Raw genomic sequence first — 18918 nt, forward strand, 5'->3', positions numbered from 1 at the left:
AAGATATAATAAATGTCACGATGCCGGCTGGCAGGTAGTGGACCCTCTGTGCCAGAGAGGGATTGGCGTGGACCGTGCTAGTGGACCGGTTCTAAGCCACTACTGGTTTTCACCAGAGCCCGCCGCAAAGCGGGATGGTCTTGCTGCGGCGGTAGTGACCAGGTCGTATCCACTAGCAACGGCTCACCTCTCTGGCTGCTGAAGATAGGCGCGGTACAAGGGAGTAGGCAGAAGCAAGGTCGGACGTAGCAGAAGGTCGGGGCAGGCAGCAAGGATCGTAGTCAGGGGCAACGGCAGAAGGTCTGGAAACACAGGCAAGGAACACACAAGGAACGCTTTCACTGGCACTAAGGCAACAAGATCCGGCAAGGGAGTGCAAGGGAAGTGAGGTAATATAGGGAAGTGCACAGGTGAAAACCCTAATTGGAACCACTGCGCCAATCAGCGGCGCAGTGGCCCTTTAAATCGCAGAGACCCGGCGCGCGCGCGCCCTAGGGAGCGGGGCCGCGCGCGCCGGGACAGAACAGACGGGGAGCGAGTCAGGTAGGGGAGCCGGGGTGCGCATCGCGAGCGGGCGCTACCCGCATCGCGAATCGCATCCCGGCTGGCAGCAGGATCGCAGCGCCCCGGGTCAGAGGACGTGACCGGAGCGCTGCAGCGGAGGGAGTGAAGCGAGCGCTCCGGGGAGGAGCGGGGACCCGGAGCGCTCGGCGTAACAGTACCCCCCCCCTTGGGTCTCCCCCTCTTCTTGGAGCCTGAGAACCTGAGGAGCAGACTTTTGTCAAGGATGTTGTCCTCAGGTTCCCAGGATCTCTCTTCAGGACCACAACCCTCCCAGTCTACTAAAAAAAAATTTTTCCCTCTGACCTTTTTGGCAGCCAAAATTTCCTTGACCGAGAAGACGTCCGAGGAGCCGGAAACAGGAGTGGGAGGAACAGATTTGGGAGAAAAACGGTTGAGGATGAGTGGTTTGAGAAGAGAGACGTGAAAGGCATTAGGGATACGAAGAGAAGGAGGAAGAAGAAGTTTATAAGAGACAGGATTAATTTGACACAAAATTTTGAAAGGACCAAGATAGCGTGGTCCCAACTTGTAGCTAGGGACACGGAAGCGGACATATTTAGCGGAGAGCCATACCTTGTCTCCAGGGGAAAAAACGGGGGGAGCTCTTCTTTTCTTATCCGCGAACCTCTTCATGCGTGAAGAAGCCTGTAAGAGAGAATTTTGGGTCTCTCTCCATATAATGGAAAGGTCACGAGAAATTTCATCCACAGCGGGCAGACCAGAGGGCAAGGGGGTAGGGAGGGGGGGAAGAGGGTGACGGCCGTACACCACGAAAAATGGGGATTTGGAGGAAGATTCAGAGACCCTGAAGTTATACGAAAATTCGGCCCATGGAAGGAGATCTGCCCAGTCATCCTGGCGGGAGGAAACAAAATGTCGCAAATAATCACCCAGGATCTGGTTAATTCTTTCTACTTGTCCATTGGACTGGGGATGATATGCAGAGGAAAAATTTAATTTAATCTTGAGTTGTTTACAGAGAGCCCTCCAGAATTTAGACACGAATTGGACCCCTCTATCCGAGACAATCTGCGTAGGCAACCCGTGAAGACGAAAAATGTGTACAAAAAATTGTTTAGCCAACTGAGGCGCAGAAGGAAGACCAGGAAGAGGGATGAAATGTGCCATTTTGGAGAATCGATCAACGACCACCCAAATAACGGTGTTGCCACGGGAAGGGGGTAAATCCGTAATAAAATCCATACCAATCAGAGACCAAGGCTGTTCGGGGACAGGCAGAGGATGAAGAAAACCAGCGGGCTTCTGGCGAGGAGTCTTATCCCGGGCACAGATAGTGCAGGCTCGCACAAAGTCCCCAACATCCGTCTCCAGAGTCGGCCACCAATAGAAGCGGGAGATGAGTTGCACAGATTTCTTGATGCCCGCATGACCTGCGAGATGGGAGGAGTGACCCCATTTGAGGATTCCGAGGCGTTGGCGTGGAGAAACAAAGGTCTTTCCTGGAGGAGTCTGCCTGATGGAGGCAGGAGAAGTGGAGATCAGGCAGTCAGGTGGAATGATGTGTTGCGGAGGGAGATCAACTTCTGAGGCATCCGAGGAACGAGAGAGAGCATCGGCCCTAATGTTCTTATCGGCAGGACGAAAGTGAATCTCAAAATTAAATCGGGCAAAGAACAGAGACCACCGGGCCTGGCGAGGATTCAGCCGTTGGGCCGACTGGAGGTAGGAGAGGTTCTTGTGGTCGGTGTAGATAATAACAGGAAATCTTGATCCCTCCAGCAGATGCCTCCATTCCTCAAGTGCTAATTTAATGGCTAGAAGCTCTCGATCCCCGATGGAGTAGTTCCTCTCCGCTGGAGAGAAGGTCCTAGAGAAAAAACCACAAGTGACAGCATGCCCGGAAGGATTTTTTTGTAGAAGAACAGCTCCAGCTCCTACTGAGGAGGCATCAACCTCCAATAGGAAGGGTTTGGAAGGGTCAGGTCTGGAGAGCACGGGAGCCGAAGAAAAGGCAGACTTGAGTCGTTTAAAGGAGTCTTCTGCTTGAGGAGGCCAGGACTTGGGATCAGCATTTTTCTTGGTTAAAGCCACGATAGGAGCCACAATGGTAGAAAAATGTGGAATAAATTGCCTGTAATAATTGGCGAACCCCAAAAAGCGTTGGATAGCACGGAGTCCGGAGGGGCGTGGCCAATTTAAGACGGCAGAGAGTTTGTCTGGATCCATCTGTAGTCCCTGGCCAGAGACCAAATATCCTAGAAAAGGAAGAGATTGGCATTCAAACAGACATTTCTCAATTTTGGCATAGAGTTGGTTGTCACGAAGTCTCTGAAGAACCATACGGACATGCTGGCGGTGTTCTTCTAGATTGGCAGAAAAAATTAGGATATCGTCCAGATATACCACAACACAGGAGTATAACAGATCACGAAAAATTTCATTGACAAAGTCTTGGAAGACGGCAGGGGCATTGCACAGTCCAAAGGGCATGACCAGATACTCAAAGTGTCCATCTCTGGTGTTAAATGCCGTTTTCCACTCGTCCCCCTCTCTGATGCGGATGAGGTTATAGGCGCCTCTTAAGTCCAATTTAGTGAAGATGTGGGCACCTTGGAGGCGATCAAAGAGTTCAGAGATGAGGGGTAAGGGGTAGCGGTTCTTAACCGTGATTTTATTAAGACCGCGGTAGTCAATGCAAGGACGTAGGGAGCCATCTTTTTTGGACACAAAGAAAAATCCGGCTCCGGCAGGAGAGGAGGATTTACGGATAAAGCCCTTTTTTAGATTCTCCTGGACGTATTCGGACATGGCAAGAGTCTCTGGGGCAGAGAGAGGATAAATTCTGCCCCGGGGTGGAGTAGTACCCGGGAGGAGGTCGATAGGGCAATCATAAGGCCTGTGAGGAGGTAGAGTCTCAGCTTGTTTTTTGCAGAAAACATCCGCGAAGTCCATATAGGCCTTAGGGAGACCGGTTACTGGAGGAACCACAGAGTTACGGCAAGGGTTACTGGGAACCGGTTTTAGACAGTTCTTGGAACAAGAGGACCCCCAACTCTTGATCTCCCCAGTGGACCAATCCAGGGTTGGGGAATGAAGTTGAAGCCAGGGAAGTCCAAGGAGAATCTCCGAGGTGCAATTGGGGAGGACCAAAAGTTCAATCCTCTCATGATGAGATCCGATGCTCATAAGAAGGGGCTCCGTGCGGAAACGTATGGTACAGTCCAATCTTTCATTATTTACACAATTGATGTAGAGGGGTCTGGCGAGACTGGTCACTGGGATGTTGAACCTGTTGACGAGAGAGGCCAAAATAAAATTTCCTGCAGATCCAGAGTCCAAGAAGGCCACTGTAGAGAAGGAGAAGGCAGAGGCAGACATCCGCACAGGCACAGTAAGACGTGGAGAAGCAGAGTAGACATCAAGGACTGTCTCACCTTTGTGCGGAGTCAGCGTACGTCTTTCCAGGCGGGGAGGACGGATAGGACAATCCCTCAGGAAGTGTTCGGTACTAGCACAGTACAGGCAGAGGTTCTCCATACGGCGTCGTGTCCTCTCTTGAGGTGTCAGGCGAGACCGGTCGACCTGCATAGCCTCCACGGCGGGAGGCACAGGAACAGATTGCAGGGGACCAGAGGAGAGAGGAGCCGAGGAGACGAAACGCCTCGTGCGAACAGAGTCCATATCTTGGCGGAGTTCCTGACGCCTTTCAGAAAAACGCATGTCAATGCGAGTGGCTAGGTGAATAAGTTCATGTAGATTAGCAGGAATTTCTCGTGCGGCCAGAACATCTTTAATGTTGCTGGATAGGCCTTTTTTGAAGGTCGCGCAGAGGGCCTCATTATTCCAGGACAATTCTGAAGCAAGTGTACGGAATTGTACGGCATACTCGCCAACGGAAGAATTACCCTGGACCAGGTTCAACAGGGCAGTCTCAGCAGAAGAGGCTCGGGCAGGTTCCTCAAAGACACTTCGGATTTCCGAGAAGAAGGAGTGTACAGAGGCAGTGACGGGGTCATTGCGGTCCCAGAGCGGTGTGGCCCATGACAGGGCTTTTCCGGACAGAAGACTGACTACGAAAGCCACCTTAGACCTTTCAGTGGGAAACAGGTCCGACATCATCTCCAGATGCAGGGAACATTGGGAAAGAAAGCCACGGCAAAACTTAGAGTCCCCATCAAATTTATCCGGCAAGGATAAGCGTATCCCAGGAGCGGCCACTCGCTGCGGAGGAGGTGCAGGAGCTGGCGGAGGAGATGACTGCTGAAGCTGTGGTAGCAACTGTTGTAGCATAACGGTCAGTTGAGACAGCTGTTGGCCTTGTTGCGCTATCTGTTGTGACTGCTGGGCGACCACCGTGGTGAGGTCAGCGACAACTGGCAGAGGAACTTCAGCGGGATCCATGGCCGGATCTACTGTCACGATGCCGGCTGGCAGGTAGTGGACCCTCTGTGCCAGAGAGGGATTGGCGTGGACCGTGCTAGTGGACCGGTTCTAAGCCACTACTGGTTTTCACCAGAGCCCGCCGCAAAGCGGGATGGTCTTGCTGCGGCGGTAGTGACCAGGTCGTATCCACTAGCAACGGCTCACCTCTCTGGCTGCTGAAGATAGGCGCGGTACAAGGGAGTAGGCAGAAGCAAGGTCGGACGTAGCAGAAGGTCGGGGCAGGCAGCAAGGATCGTAGTCAGGGGCAACGGCAGAAGGTCTGGAAACACAGGCAAGGAACACACAAGGAACGCTTTCACTGGCACTAAGGCAACAAGATCCGGCAAGGGAGTGCAAGGGAAGTGAGGTAATATAGGGAAGTGCACAGGTGAAAACCCTAATTGGAACCACTGCGCCAATCAGCGGCGCAGTGGCCCTTTAAATCGCAGAGACCCGGCGCGCGCGCGCCCTAGGGAGCGGGGCCGCGCGCGCCGGGACAGAACAGACGGGGAGCGAGTCAGGTAGGGGAGCCGGGGTGCGCATCGCGAGCGGGCGCTACCCGCATCGCGAATCGCATCCCGGCTGGCAGCAGGATCGCAGCGCCCCGGGTCAGAGGACGTGACCGGAGCGCTGCAGCGGAGGGAGTGAAGCGAGCGCTCCGGGGAGGAGCGGGGACCCGGAGCGCTCGGCGTAACAATAAACCTCAAGCTCAGCCATGCCCATTTGAATTTAGTGAATTTAGTGCGATATTATATGCATCCTTCTTATATTCAAGAATGTAAGAGTGTTTTTAAGAGAGATTGAAAAATCTTTTATAAATGGTGATCAATTTCTTCCACAGGATAGGGGGCTTCTGAAGGTAGCCATTCCTATTACTCTCCACCGTTGATTTGCTAGGTATAGTAAATGACATCTCCTTCTGAAATAGTTATACTCCACTGTGTAAATCTGTAAAAGTACGTCTGCTTAAAATACTCGCACCCACATTCAAATGATCACATGACTGTATCTTGATAATGAGACTTTCAATCAACAACCTCTCTAGCATAATTAAAATCCCTCTCAGAACACTACATTTGATTGTTATAAAGCAATAGAACAAACACTATTTAATTTCCCAGACATGTTGAAATACAGTGCAGGTTAAACCTCATCATTTATAAAACTTTTAGAGAAAATATCCGACAGCTCTTTCTGAACCTCTGCAAAAATGTTTCACAGAGGAAGTGAAATTCAACATAATTGTGCTAATAGAATTGAAATGTTATTATGCTTTTTCTTTCCCTTTATACTTTATGACAGGTTTATATATTGGATGAATATAAAGAAATTAATGTAAAGTACTAAACAGACAAAAACTAGCTTTGAAACTAAGGTAAAGTGCAACGTACAATTTAGACACAGTGGTACTTTAAGGTGAAACCTTTTAACATTTTAAAAGTTCATTTTACTGGTTGTTTAGGCCCTTTGAATAGTTGCAAAACTTTTACTGACAGATAATAATCTGTAGCTTGAAAAAAATGTAATTTAAGCACATGATGATGGTGATAATCATAGTAATAATAATAGTACAACATTTTGTTGATATAGTGCCAGCATAATAAAATTTCGGTAGTTACAACCTTATAATGTTTGAAGTAGTAACCAAAGCAAATAAAAAACAATAAGGTAAAAACAGTGATCCCAGCAATTAAAGGGGTACTCCGACAGAAATTTTTTTTTCAAATCAACTAGTGCCAGAAAGTGAAACTGATTTGTAAATGACTTCTATTAAAAAATCTGAAGCCTTCTAGTACATATCAGTTGCTGTATGCTCTTGAGGAAGTTGTGTAGTTCTTTCCAGTCTGACCACAATGCTCTCTGCAGAAGTGGTCCAGAGTTCAGAGGACAGAGGAGACGTGTTCAAGGGTTTTAGGGATGAGCGAATCGAATCTGATGAATCCGAATTTGTTACGAATTTCAGGAAAAATTTGCTCAGCAAAGAATCCGAATATCACCGCGATCAAACTCCATTTAGTGCAGTCCAGGCTCCAGGGCATCTAAAATGGTGGATCCACATGTGAAGACATGGGGCAAGGAACTCTGGGAAGGCAGGAAGGCGGGATGAATCACATGCAGCATGCAGCCTATCAGCAGCCAGCCACCCCTGTGATGTCACAGCCCTATATAATTGGCAGCCATCTCGCGGCCAGTCACATGAGCGTTTTATTTCAGAGAGAGTGTTTCACTGCAGGGAGAGATAGAACATTGGGTGTGTTGCACAGAAAAACAGCTTCACAGCAGCGATTCACCACAAGCCCAAATCACTAGATAAAAGCACTGACAGAGAGAGAGAGAGAGAGAGAGAGAGAGAGAGAGAGAGAGAGAGAGAGAGAGAGAGAGAGAGAGAGAGAGAGAAGAGAGAGAGAGAAAGTACACTTCTGGGTATAATACACAGCGACTCCACTGCTGCAGTGGGGTGTACAGCAACTCTAAAGCTTAAAGGGGCTAGTTGGGCAGAGCAGTAAAAGCCATTCTCACCTGCTATTAGTGCCTAATAGTACTCTTCTGGGCTCTACTACACAGCGATTCTGTACTGCTGCAGTTGGTTGTACAACAACTGTAAAGCTAACAGGGGCCAGTTAGACTGAGCACTAAAACCCACTTTCACCTGCTATTAGTGCCTAATAATACTGTACTGGGCTCTACTACTCAGCGATTCTGTACTGTTGTACAACAACTGTAAAGCCAACAGGGGCCAGTTAGGGTGAGCAAGAAAAGGCATAGTCACCTGATTACAGTGCCTAATACAGGTTGCATAGCAGAGCTTATTGTCCTCTCATACGAGTAACCTGTGCGGGAGGAACAACGTCCTTCCACTTCTTCATTTCCTACAACATGTGTTGGAAACGATGGCTGGTCAGGGCACTGGAGACATTGCGCCTACATCTCAAGGCCACATGAGCCTTGTGGTGGCTGAACTGCAAGAGGAGGAGGAGGGGGATGGGGACAGTGGAGCACAGTTTAGGTTTCGCGAAATGGTCATCTGACAGGAGAGGAGAAGCAGCCAGAGGAGCTAGAGGGTTATGAGGAAGATGAGACAGAGGACCCAGACACACCGTGGCAGTATGCAGTGGACATGGAGGCAAGGGGTCCCTCTGAGCCATGCTTTTGTCAATTGTCACCATTCGGCAGCAGGATGACTTCTGGCTCTCCACCTTATTGGACCCTCGCTACCGGCACAAAATGGGGGCCTTTTTTACACCCACTGAGAGGGAGGACAAACTGACCTACTACAGAGACATCCTACGTAGTCAGTTGTCCGATGCCTATCTATGCCATCGTCCATCCTCTCCCAGGTCTGACTCGGGGGGCCCTCTGCGATCACCTTCTACTGCCATGGCTGCTGGGGAGGGGTGGGGTAGCAGGAGCAGTACCAGCTCCATCAGCAGCAGCTGGAGTCTACAGTTGCTAATAAGCAGCTTTCTTCACCCGCATAGAGAAGCAACTCATCAGCAGAAGGTAGACCTGGAGCAAGACCTGAACCAGCAGGTGGTGGCATACCTTGACATGACCCTGCCAACACTTTGAAGATCCACTGGACTTCTGGGTAGCCAAACTTGATTTGTGACTGCAACTAGCAGAGTTTGCCCTTGAAAAGCTGTCCTGCCCAGCCCGTAGTGTGCCATCAGAGCGGGTGTTTAATGCGGGGGGGGGGGGGGGGGGGGCCATAGTAACCCCAAAAAATGTGGAGAAACTGAACTTTGTGAAGATGAATCAGGCATGGATCAGACAGGATTTCCACCTACCAATGCCTGATGCATCAGAGTAGATTGACCATGGTGCCACACTAACACTTCACAAATATGGATAGTACAAAACAGATTTAAGGTGCTGCTCCCCAGTTACAAACATTCCTCCGCATCAGGCCTTTTTTCACCCACCTTCGTCATCGGGTACTGGTATTGCCACCCACCGCACCACTCTGTCACCGGGTCACTTTCAGGACTCCTGATGCTGCGGCTGCAACCTCCAGGCTATGTCATTCAGCCACTATGTCGTCTCCTCATGCTTCCGCCAACTACAGGCTGTGCCATTCAGCCACTATATGTTCTCCTAATGCTGCTGCCACCTCCATGTTGTGTCATTCAGCCACTATATGTTCTCATCATGCTGCCACCAACTCCAGGCTGTGTCATTAAGCCACTATATGGTCTCCTCATGCTTCCGCTACCTCCAGACTGTCATTCAGCCACAATGTGGTCTCCTCATGCTGCCGCCAACTCCAGGCTATGCCATTCAGCCACTATATGTTCTCCTCATGCTGCCGCCACCTCTACGTTGTGTCATTCAGCCACTATATGTTCTCCTCATGCTGCCGCCAACTCTAGGCTCTGCCATTCAGCCACTATATGATCTCCTCATTCTTCCGCCACCTCCAGGCTGTGCCATTCAGCCACTATACATTCTTCTCATGCTGCTGCCACCTTCACGCTGTGTCATTCAGCCGTTATATGGTCTCCTCATGCTTCCGCCACCTCCAGGCTGTGCCATTCAGCTACTATATGGTCTCCTCATACTGCCACCACCTCCACACTGTGTCATTCAGCCGCTATATGGTCTCCTCATGCTGCTGCCAGCTCCAGGCTGTGTCATCCAGCCACTATTTGGTCTCCTCTTGCTTACACAAACTCAAGGCTGTGCCTTTCAGCCACTATATGGTCTCCTCATGCTGCTGGGACATTACCTAAAAATGTTTAGGGTAGCATTAGCTACTGTAAATCTTCAATTTAAATTTGAAAATTCATCTTTTAGGGTATGTTCACACGTACGCAGGTTTGATGCACAGTATTTTCTGCTGCAGATTTCAATGTAAACTGAATGATTGAGCACAGCTTCTAATCAGCAGTTACAAATCCGACGCATCAAATCTGTGCAGGATTCTTTATGTGTGAACGTACCCTTAAGCTTAGGAATTGTGAGGCCCTATGGTCTCCTCATGCTGCTGGGACCTTACCTAAACATTTTTATGGTAGCACTGGATACCATAAATCTTCAATTTAAATTTAAAAATTCATCTTTTTATCTTAGGAATTGTGAGGCCCTATGGTCTCCTCATACTGCTGCTACCTCTAGGCTAAGAATTGGGTAGCCATGTGACTCCTTGTTATATTGGGTTTTGTGGTCATACAGTTTTAGATCAAAATAAATGCCAGAACAATTTTAAATTTAAATTAAAAAAAATCAATGTAATATTTTTAAGACTGATGACCTATGGTCGTCGGTGTCATTTTACCTGTGGAATTATCACAAGAATCCAATGAAACAGCTTGGAGCGATAACAATGAACCATAACTGATTAAATGAAACATTTGCCCTTTCACAGTCAAGGGGGCACAGAGAGCCCAGGGCTTGAACAGGTGGTATCTCCCCTGGTGGAGGACCGCCAGCTCTATGCTCACCAGAATGGGTAATCAAAAAATGTAAATAAATTCTAATTAAATGAAATAAAAATTACATAAAAAATTTGCCACATCCAGACAGTCTGTGGCAGTGATTCTAATAGCGATGCCTGCAATCTGCATGTCATACTGAATAACAGTATTATTTCACTAACACAGCACACTCCCTATGCTTATGTTAGGATAACATTGATCTATTGATCCTCTCTGTAGGCCAGAAATAGCCATTTTTTATAGCGATTCAAAGTGAATAAATTTGGACCGAACCAGCGAATCAGCCGAATCAAATTTTTCAAAAATTTGCTCATCTCTAGTACAGACCTGCAGTGCAGGTAATACTGATGAAAATCATACATACCGCTCCTGGCTCCATGCCTCTATGCCTCTGGTTCAGTATATGCAAATGTGAAGCTTGGTTCACCGGGGGAGCAGTGGGGTTGACATCCAACCTGGATCTTCATAATAGTGCCTTCTCTGAAGCAGAATGGAGATCCACTCTGCAGAGACTGAGCAGAGGGGAGGAGGTGTTATCATGAAGATGCCAGACAGACGTCATCATGCACTAGTGGCTTGGGAACACCTCAATGCACCAAGCTTCCTGTTTGCATACACCAAAGACTGGGGATTACCGAAGACTGAAGATGGACCGAGAAGTAGTAAGTATGATTTTTATCAGTGTCATCCGCACTACAAGCCTTTACCAAAAGTTAAGTGCTGGTGATACTGATGGCAAATTACCTTGAATGTTATAAAGCATATACACCAACTCGGTAAGAACACTTCTTGCCCTGGATTAACTGTCCTGTTTGTGTATTACCGAGTATAAGCCGACCCTAATATAAGCCGAGGCCCCTAATTTCACCCCAAAAACCCAGGAAAAGTTATTGACTCGACTATAAGCCTAGGGTGGGAAATACATCATCCCCCCTGTCATCATCCAGACCCCCATCATTAACACCCTCATCATCATCACCCTGTCATCATTGCCCCTTCATCATCACCGCCTGTCATCATCCCCCTGTCATCATACCACACCCCCCCTTCATCATCACCGCCTGTCATCATCCCCCTGTTATCATCCGACACACTCCCCTTCATCATCACCGCCTGTCATCATCCCCCCTGTCATCATCCTCCCCCTTCATCATCCCCCCTTCATCATCACCGCCTGTCATCATTCCCCTGTCATCATCCCCCTGTCATCATCCCACACCCCTTCATTATCACCACCTGTCATCATCCCCTTGTCATCATCCCACCCCCACTTCATCATCACCACCTTTCATCAGCCCACCCACCCATCATCATCACCGCTTGTCATGTGCCACTTTTCTATACATGCTGTGACTTTTTTGATTATTTTTTTTTACTAATTATTTATTATTTTTACTTTGCAGTGATCATGTATTTATCAAATGCGATAGTCATTATTTATGAAGAAAAAAAGGTGTATCTCCATTTAAAAGTCGCATATGTATTCCAGGTCCAACATGGCTTACATAAAGTGCATACGTCTGCAGAAAAGGACATTAACACCCACTTTAACAACTGTTCCTGTTCTGCATCATGAAACAAAGCTACTGCATTAATGTTAATGTTAATTATAGAAAAAAAATTATTTTATTAAAATATTAATTTAATTAATTAATTTTAAGATTGAAAATACACACTGCACACCTTGTTAATTTTAGGACATGTACATGCTGGCGTACCCACTAAATTCTAAAATTAATGTTGTGTTAAAATAAAATAAGGCACAAAATAATTGTGTAACAATTTTTACAGACTACGTAAATAATGTGGCACTAAAGTTTTTCCTTAAAAAAAAAAGAAACATCCACAGCTTCATGCACATTTTGGGGTGGGTAACGTACCGAACATTTTTTTTTTTCTATTTTTTATTGTGGCCTCGCCATTGTTTATGTGCCTGTTGGTGCTGCACTGTCTTCCTTTCCTGACGTAAACTCCGGCCTCAGCACAGTGACGGAAGACTCCGCCCACCAACGTCCCAAAATGCGGGCTCAAAATTAAACAAAAAAGCCTCCAGAGTATGGATATTCATGGTGCGGCATAGTATGTTTTTAATATTCTTTTTATTTTTGAGGAGGGTGGATGGGTTGTTGTGGGATAGTTGGAGAGCCACTATTTAGTGCCAAGCAGGCCAGTCAGGGTGTCACCCGATGTGGTACACCTCCCTTCCCATCCCTCTCTAGCAATGCTACTGGTAATAAAGGGAAGATAAAGAACTTCGGCTATTAACATGAGGGAAAACTTTTCTGCTTTAAAAAATGCTTCTGTAAGCGGGTTTCCTGGGTTTTTCTTACGTGTGATTTATTTATTAAGGTCATGCGACTATTTGATAAATAGGTCGCATGTAAGCAAAAGTTAGTTAAATAAATTGTCATATACATGCCATACATTTGAAAAGAATGATAAATCTCCTTCATAGTGTTTTTCAATTCCCACTGCACAAACTTTTACTTAAGTTGGTTCGACCTGGGACAGAGGTTCACTTAATCACATGGACATCTACACTACCACTAAAGAAGCACTAATATAACCAAAAATACCACAATACAGTGACTATACAGTGGTCAGATAAAAGGTCTACATAGGCTCTGCAAGGAATTATTGAATCTGGGCCGCACAGAGTCGTTTTGTAGATACTGATGCATTTTAACTATCGACAGTCGTAGTTCTCAAGATTACATACAACCTATTGTATTGTATTGAGCGGCAGGTGTAGCTCCATAATTCATTCAATTACTACCATCACAAAAACCTCCTTGTAGGATCCTTCCATTTTATGGTGGAGTAACAGAGGGACATCACAATACAATGTTATAAGTAAAGACAATCAACAATTATCTCCTGGATAATTCACAATAACAGACAGCATAAGAAGTAACAGTTTCTCTATACTTGAGAGGCTCACAGGCAATGTCTTCTTTTCTTGTTCCAGCACACACCTCATGATGACTTCTCCTGTTGACTTCTGTTTCCTTCTGAGACTTCTTTATCCCTTCACTTCTGCTGACATCTCTAGCCTCTAAAGCAGCACAAATTCATATACCAAACTCTTAAATAAATGCAGACCTGCACCTCACCCTTGACTAGGTATGTATCTCCAGTCTGGACCCCATTAGCACCTACAGAGCTCAAACCTTCTGATAAGGCCCCACCACTGAAGCATATGAACTCTGAGTCTAAGGGCCTTATTAGTCAGGCTGATATTCTAGGTAAACCTTGGCTATCTCGTAGACCAATACTCAATAACATAACCTATTCATAAGTGTCTGGCAAGTAGGGATGCACAAAGGATTGCTGCCCATCCTGTATTGCACAGGGACATATGGCGCAATAATTTTTAAGGGTTCAAATTGACCCGATTAACTGACTAATGATGACTGATTTCTGTCCCTATTAGGCCGCTCTTACACACAGCCCTGTGATCATTGTTCGCTGATCCTGGAGTTGCAATGTTAAGCAGCGGCAAGTCCAAGTATAGCCCATAATTACAGGGGAATCGCCAATATTTGTGGACACAGCTGATGACTAATTAATAATTGCAGGCTGCACCTGGAACTCCAGGACCAGTCTGCAATGATCATTAACCTCAGCGCTGCGGTCACTAGTTCTCCATGTTGGCGCAGCCTTACATAGGGCAATATTGGCCAATTTGGTGGAAAATCACCTTGTGTATTAGAGCCTTAACTTTATTTACTGGACCACTATCAATGATTGCAATTATACTTCAACAAATAGTTTTCCTTCAGCAGACTACAGTGCATAGGGGGACAAGCCAGCCACAACCTTCTCCTCATTGATATGTGGTATCATGTAAATATCATTTTCCCTCTATCTAACATTGTGATGTAGCAAGCTGGGAGGTAAGAGTCTGGACCATTCAGCTGCTATGTCAACACACAAACCTCCAGATGGCAGAATATTTAAATGAACAGCCCACTAGCTGAGTTGCCGGCAATTGTGGATTTTTCCCATTGTTGTATTTCATGCTTGTTTTCCTATTTTGATCTAACATGACCTGACCTTTTGCCTGTTCCCTTACAGTTCTCTTGCCTACTGATTTTGTACTTTGTTGCCTCCCTGGTTTTGCCATTGCTTGCTTGACCTGCCTTTTTAACCCTTTTTTAGTTGATTTGGTACCCATTCTGCCTATGTGTTGCTGACTTGGCCTGTCTAACCTCTCCTAATGCCCCATATACTTAGCTAAGTGTAGGTACCATCATCAATTTAGGGTAGCTCAACCAAATAAGTAGAGCCAGTGGTTTAGAGCAAGCTAAGATCTGCACTGCTTCCTTCCAGATGTGACAGATACATAGACTTACTTAACACCTGTTTTCTGTATTGTGCATTACAGCAGTGGAATCTAAGATGCCATGTCCTGAACATGATGTAATCACTGCCAGAAATAGAGGACTTGATCGTGAGTGATGCTCTTTCTCTTGTAGCAAATTGCCGACAGACAGAGTACCCAGCTTTTTTATCTAACTATATGGAGCAGGCAATGAGTTGGGAGATTGGCCCAATGGAGAGACAGAAATGAATTGGAAATGCCAGATGGCCCTGACTATTACTAACAAGTTAATTCCCAGTTATGCTTTAGTTTTAGCTTTCCAAAACTTAACTGTATGTGATCAAAGATGAAGCTTTTGCATTCCTTTAGGTACTACAATTTATTATATGAATGTAAGTCAGTTTTGTGCCACTTCAAAATGATTCTTTAATAACAGTATTGTTGAGAACAAGTTTAATCTCACACTCTTATTGAGAGCTCAGTGACCTTTCTCTTTTAGCAGCAATGCATATCAGCATCAGTTGCTATTTCTGGATGTGGTGTTCTCATCATTTAATCATGCTTGATTAAACCTTGAAATGGTAACCTTGGATAATCTGCAATTTCCGTGTAATTTTTTTCTATAAACACCCCATATTTTGTAACTGTATGTATTGTATTATTTCATATTTCAAGTAAGGCTCTTTATGGAGTTGTGTAACAAAGTCACAAAGCTGTTTACTGTCAAGGTAATTGTTGACTGGTAGCATCAATTAGCAAGGATAAAATCTGAATGGAAAGATAAAGTACAATGACTTTTATTTCAAAAGTACTCCTAAAGGTTAAGGCATTTACAGTAATACACTAACAATGGCTTGTATATACATTTATCTGCTAAGTTTTGTGATTATATAACTGATTGTTCTATTTATTTTAACCCTTTCCCCATCAGTAATTTCTGGTACGATAGTAACTCCTCGCTGTCCAATTTGTTTCCCATCTACAGAGCCACATGAAGGCATGTTTTTTTTGCAGGATCATTTGTAATTTTTAAAGACACCAATGATTTTACCATACAATGTACTAAAGAACCAGAAAAAAAAAATTGTGAGCTAAAATTAAAAAAAATTATCTATTCTTAGAATGGATTTTGTTTTTAAGCTGTTTGCTTTGTGGTAAAACAGACATATTGGGCCTCATTTACTAAGAGTGTCAGGTTTTTACTAGTGGGAAATGTTGTTTCAGACTTGCAGGATTCCACTCTATTTACTATGGGGATTCACAGATTTAAAAGTCGTGAACATTTTCTGAACAGCTTTTTCTAGGTGGAAATTTCCAGCCATTTATCCACAGGATTTTCTGTGAATTCAATAGTAAATCGGGTTGGGAAACCACACCCCTTTGGGATCGGTCACGCCCCCTTTGTGGCAGGTCACACCCCTTTTTCGGCTTTTCACAGTGCAATGCTGGGTTTGTCGGATTTTCCTGGTGCACACTGTCGCACACTCTGCGCCATAATAACCCAACAAAAACTGGTCAGTTTTAGCTTAGTAAATGAGGCCCATTATCTTTATTCTGCATGTTAGCACAATTGCTAACATTTTTTGTACATTTTACAACTTTTAAAAAAAAATTTAACTTAAGAACAAAATGCTTTAAATCACCAAAGTCTTATTCAAAATTTCTGTTTTTGTTTTTCATCTACTGATATGTGTGATGACTTATTTTTGCACTGTGATACTCTTCATTGTTTATTGTCACCAATTTGAAGTAGATTGGACTTTTTAATCATTCCTTATTCCTTTTGGGATGTGATTTGGCAAAAGATTAGCAATTCTGCCTTTGCTATTTCTTTCATTTATGCCACCATGCCCCGGTTTTATTTTTTCATACTTTTTCTTTTAAAATGGTTTTTGAGTCCCGACTTTCATAAGCAATCTTAAAATTGCTTGCATTGATCAATGCAATATTATTGCCTTGCATTGATCACTAAAATTGGTGATCAGTTAGTAGAGTCTACATAGCAGGCACATAGACCTGCATTAGGTCTATAGCTGCCATGGTTACCAATGGGTACCCTGTAATTGGGTTGTGGGAGTGCCATACAGGATGATAGATAAGCAATAGGACCGTGTAGTAGGAGATGTCGGTGCTGGATAGAGGAACCAGGAGGAGTGCAGCATAAAATCAAGTAGGATTTATTAGATGCAACGCGTTTCGCTGCGCATGTGCAGCTTCATCAGGCAACGATACAGGACGATGACAGGTGCTGCACCAATCAGATGCCTCTCTTCATGCCACAGATGGTATTGATAGTGACATGTAGAGGGTCAAACAAACGGCATTGGACTAAAGTCTGATGGCAGCAGTTGCAGGCAGTTGTCAGCTGTAAAATACAGCAAGCACCCACCTCTTACAAAGCATAAGTATACAATTGTATAGAAAGACAATTACAGTTGTATAGTGGTTCATGAAAGCTCTTACTGGTATACCCACCTGCTTGGTCATACATTTTCCTAAACAAATTCCATCATTTTTCCAGTAAACACTGCAAAGAACTGCGTGACAGGCAAGTATAGCTCTTCCCTTATTCATCAGCTCTATCTCCTCTGCCTGTGTAAATCAGAAGCCTAGGGAAGCTGGGTGATGTCTACGGCTTGCTCTGGTCTAGATTCTTTATGTGCATACACAGTATGTCCCCAGGGATTATAGGAAAGTGATGAAGCACTGATTTAAAATGATATATACCTTTTGTTCTGTCCACAGTAATAAATATCATATAAACATTATATCAGTGCTCCATTATTTCTCTATAATCTGTAATCTATGGAGATGTATATATTTATATAAGGAATCAAGATCAGCATCAACTCTAGTGTTCCATATTGCTAGTTTGCCTTACCCATGTATCCAGACCTTCCCGTTACATTATTTGACTTCGCACCTTTGCCACCTGCCTTGACCTTCTGCTACGTTTGGCTTTCCTGACAGAATTTCAGGGTGTCTTTGAGGAACCAGCCCAAGCCTCCGCTGAGACGGCATTGCAGCTAGGAAAACGCTTGCAGCTAGGGTTTGTGGGAGAGGAGTCCCTATGTGTGAATACCATCTCTCAACGCTTACATTTGACGGTCCAGCTTTTCCTACCCTCCAAAGAGATTGTCTCTGTTTTTGCCTTCTTGGACTCTGGTTCTGCGGGAAATTTTATTGATGTCTCCCTAGTACATAGGTATCATCTTACTGTATTTCGCCTGTTAAAGCCCTTGTACATCTCTACAGTCAATGGAGAAAGACTGTACTGTACTGGGCTATACCGCACTGAACGGTTGTCTATGCAGGTCGAAGCCTTGTATAAGGTAGCTTGACTTTTTATGTACTTCCTCATTGTACTTCTCCTCTCCTGCTTGGCCTACCATGGTTTCAACTCCATGCCCTGCAGTTGGATTGGAAAACTGGAGAAGTTCTTCGTTGGGGACCGCATTACACTGTATTCAAATATGTTTGGCTAAGTTGGAATCATCTTCTTTTCCTCTGCCCGGTTTACCTTCGTTCCTTCAGGACTTTGCTGATGTCTTCAGTGAAAAACACGCTAAAGTCCTTCCAACACATCGTCCCTATGACTATCCTATTGATTTACTGCCCCGGCTCCACACCTCCACGGGGCAGAATCTACCCTTTGTCAGTCCCTGAAATTCAGGCTATGTCTAATTACATCCAGGAGAATCTTCAGAATGGATTTATCCTCTTCCCCTGCTGGAGCCGGGTTCTTCTTTGTGGAAAAGAAAGATGGGTCTTGCATTGACTACCGAGGCTTGAATAAAATTACTTTAAAGAACCGCTACCCACTTCCTTTAATCTCTGAATTATTTGATCGTCTGCGGGGTGCCAGGATCTTCTCTAAACTAGACCTTCGTGGGGCCTATAATTTGATTCGTATACGAGAAGGGGACGAGTGGAAGACTGCGTTTAATACTCGAGACGGACATTTCGAGTATCTGGTAATGCCATTCGGAATCTGTAATGCTCCAGCAGTCTTCCTGGAGTTTGTCAATGATATTTTTCGTGACCTCCTTTACTCCTGTGTTGTTGTCTATTTGGATGACATTCTCATCTACTCTCCACACTCATCGCTCTCACCTCCGCCAAGTTTTACAGCGCCTCTGAGACAATCATCTCGATGCAAAACTTAAAAAGTGTACTTTTGAAAAGACCAGCCTTCCATTTCTGAAGTATATT

General features: G+C 45.3%; 1 long non-coding RNA gene across 2 annotated transcripts in view; it reads left to right on the forward strand.

Moving 5' to 3' along the window:
• Window positions 1-18918, forward strand: part of LOC130360852 (uncharacterized) — a 130795-nt gene that overhangs the window by 66737 nt on the left and 45140 nt on the right. For both annotated transcript variants that reach the window (XR_008890840.1, XR_008890836.1), the window contains exon 2: window positions 13351-13505. This is a non-coding gene — a long non-coding RNA (uncharacterized LOC130360852). The remainder of the gene's footprint in view (window positions 1-13350; window positions 13506-18918) is intronic.

This window comes from Hyla sarda, chromosome 1 (genome assembly GCF_029499605.1).
Source record: "Hyla sarda isolate aHylSar1 chromosome 1, aHylSar1.hap1, whole genome shotgun sequence".
NCBI classification, from domain to species: Eukaryota; Metazoa; Chordata; class Amphibia; order Anura; family Hylidae; genus Hyla; species Hyla sarda.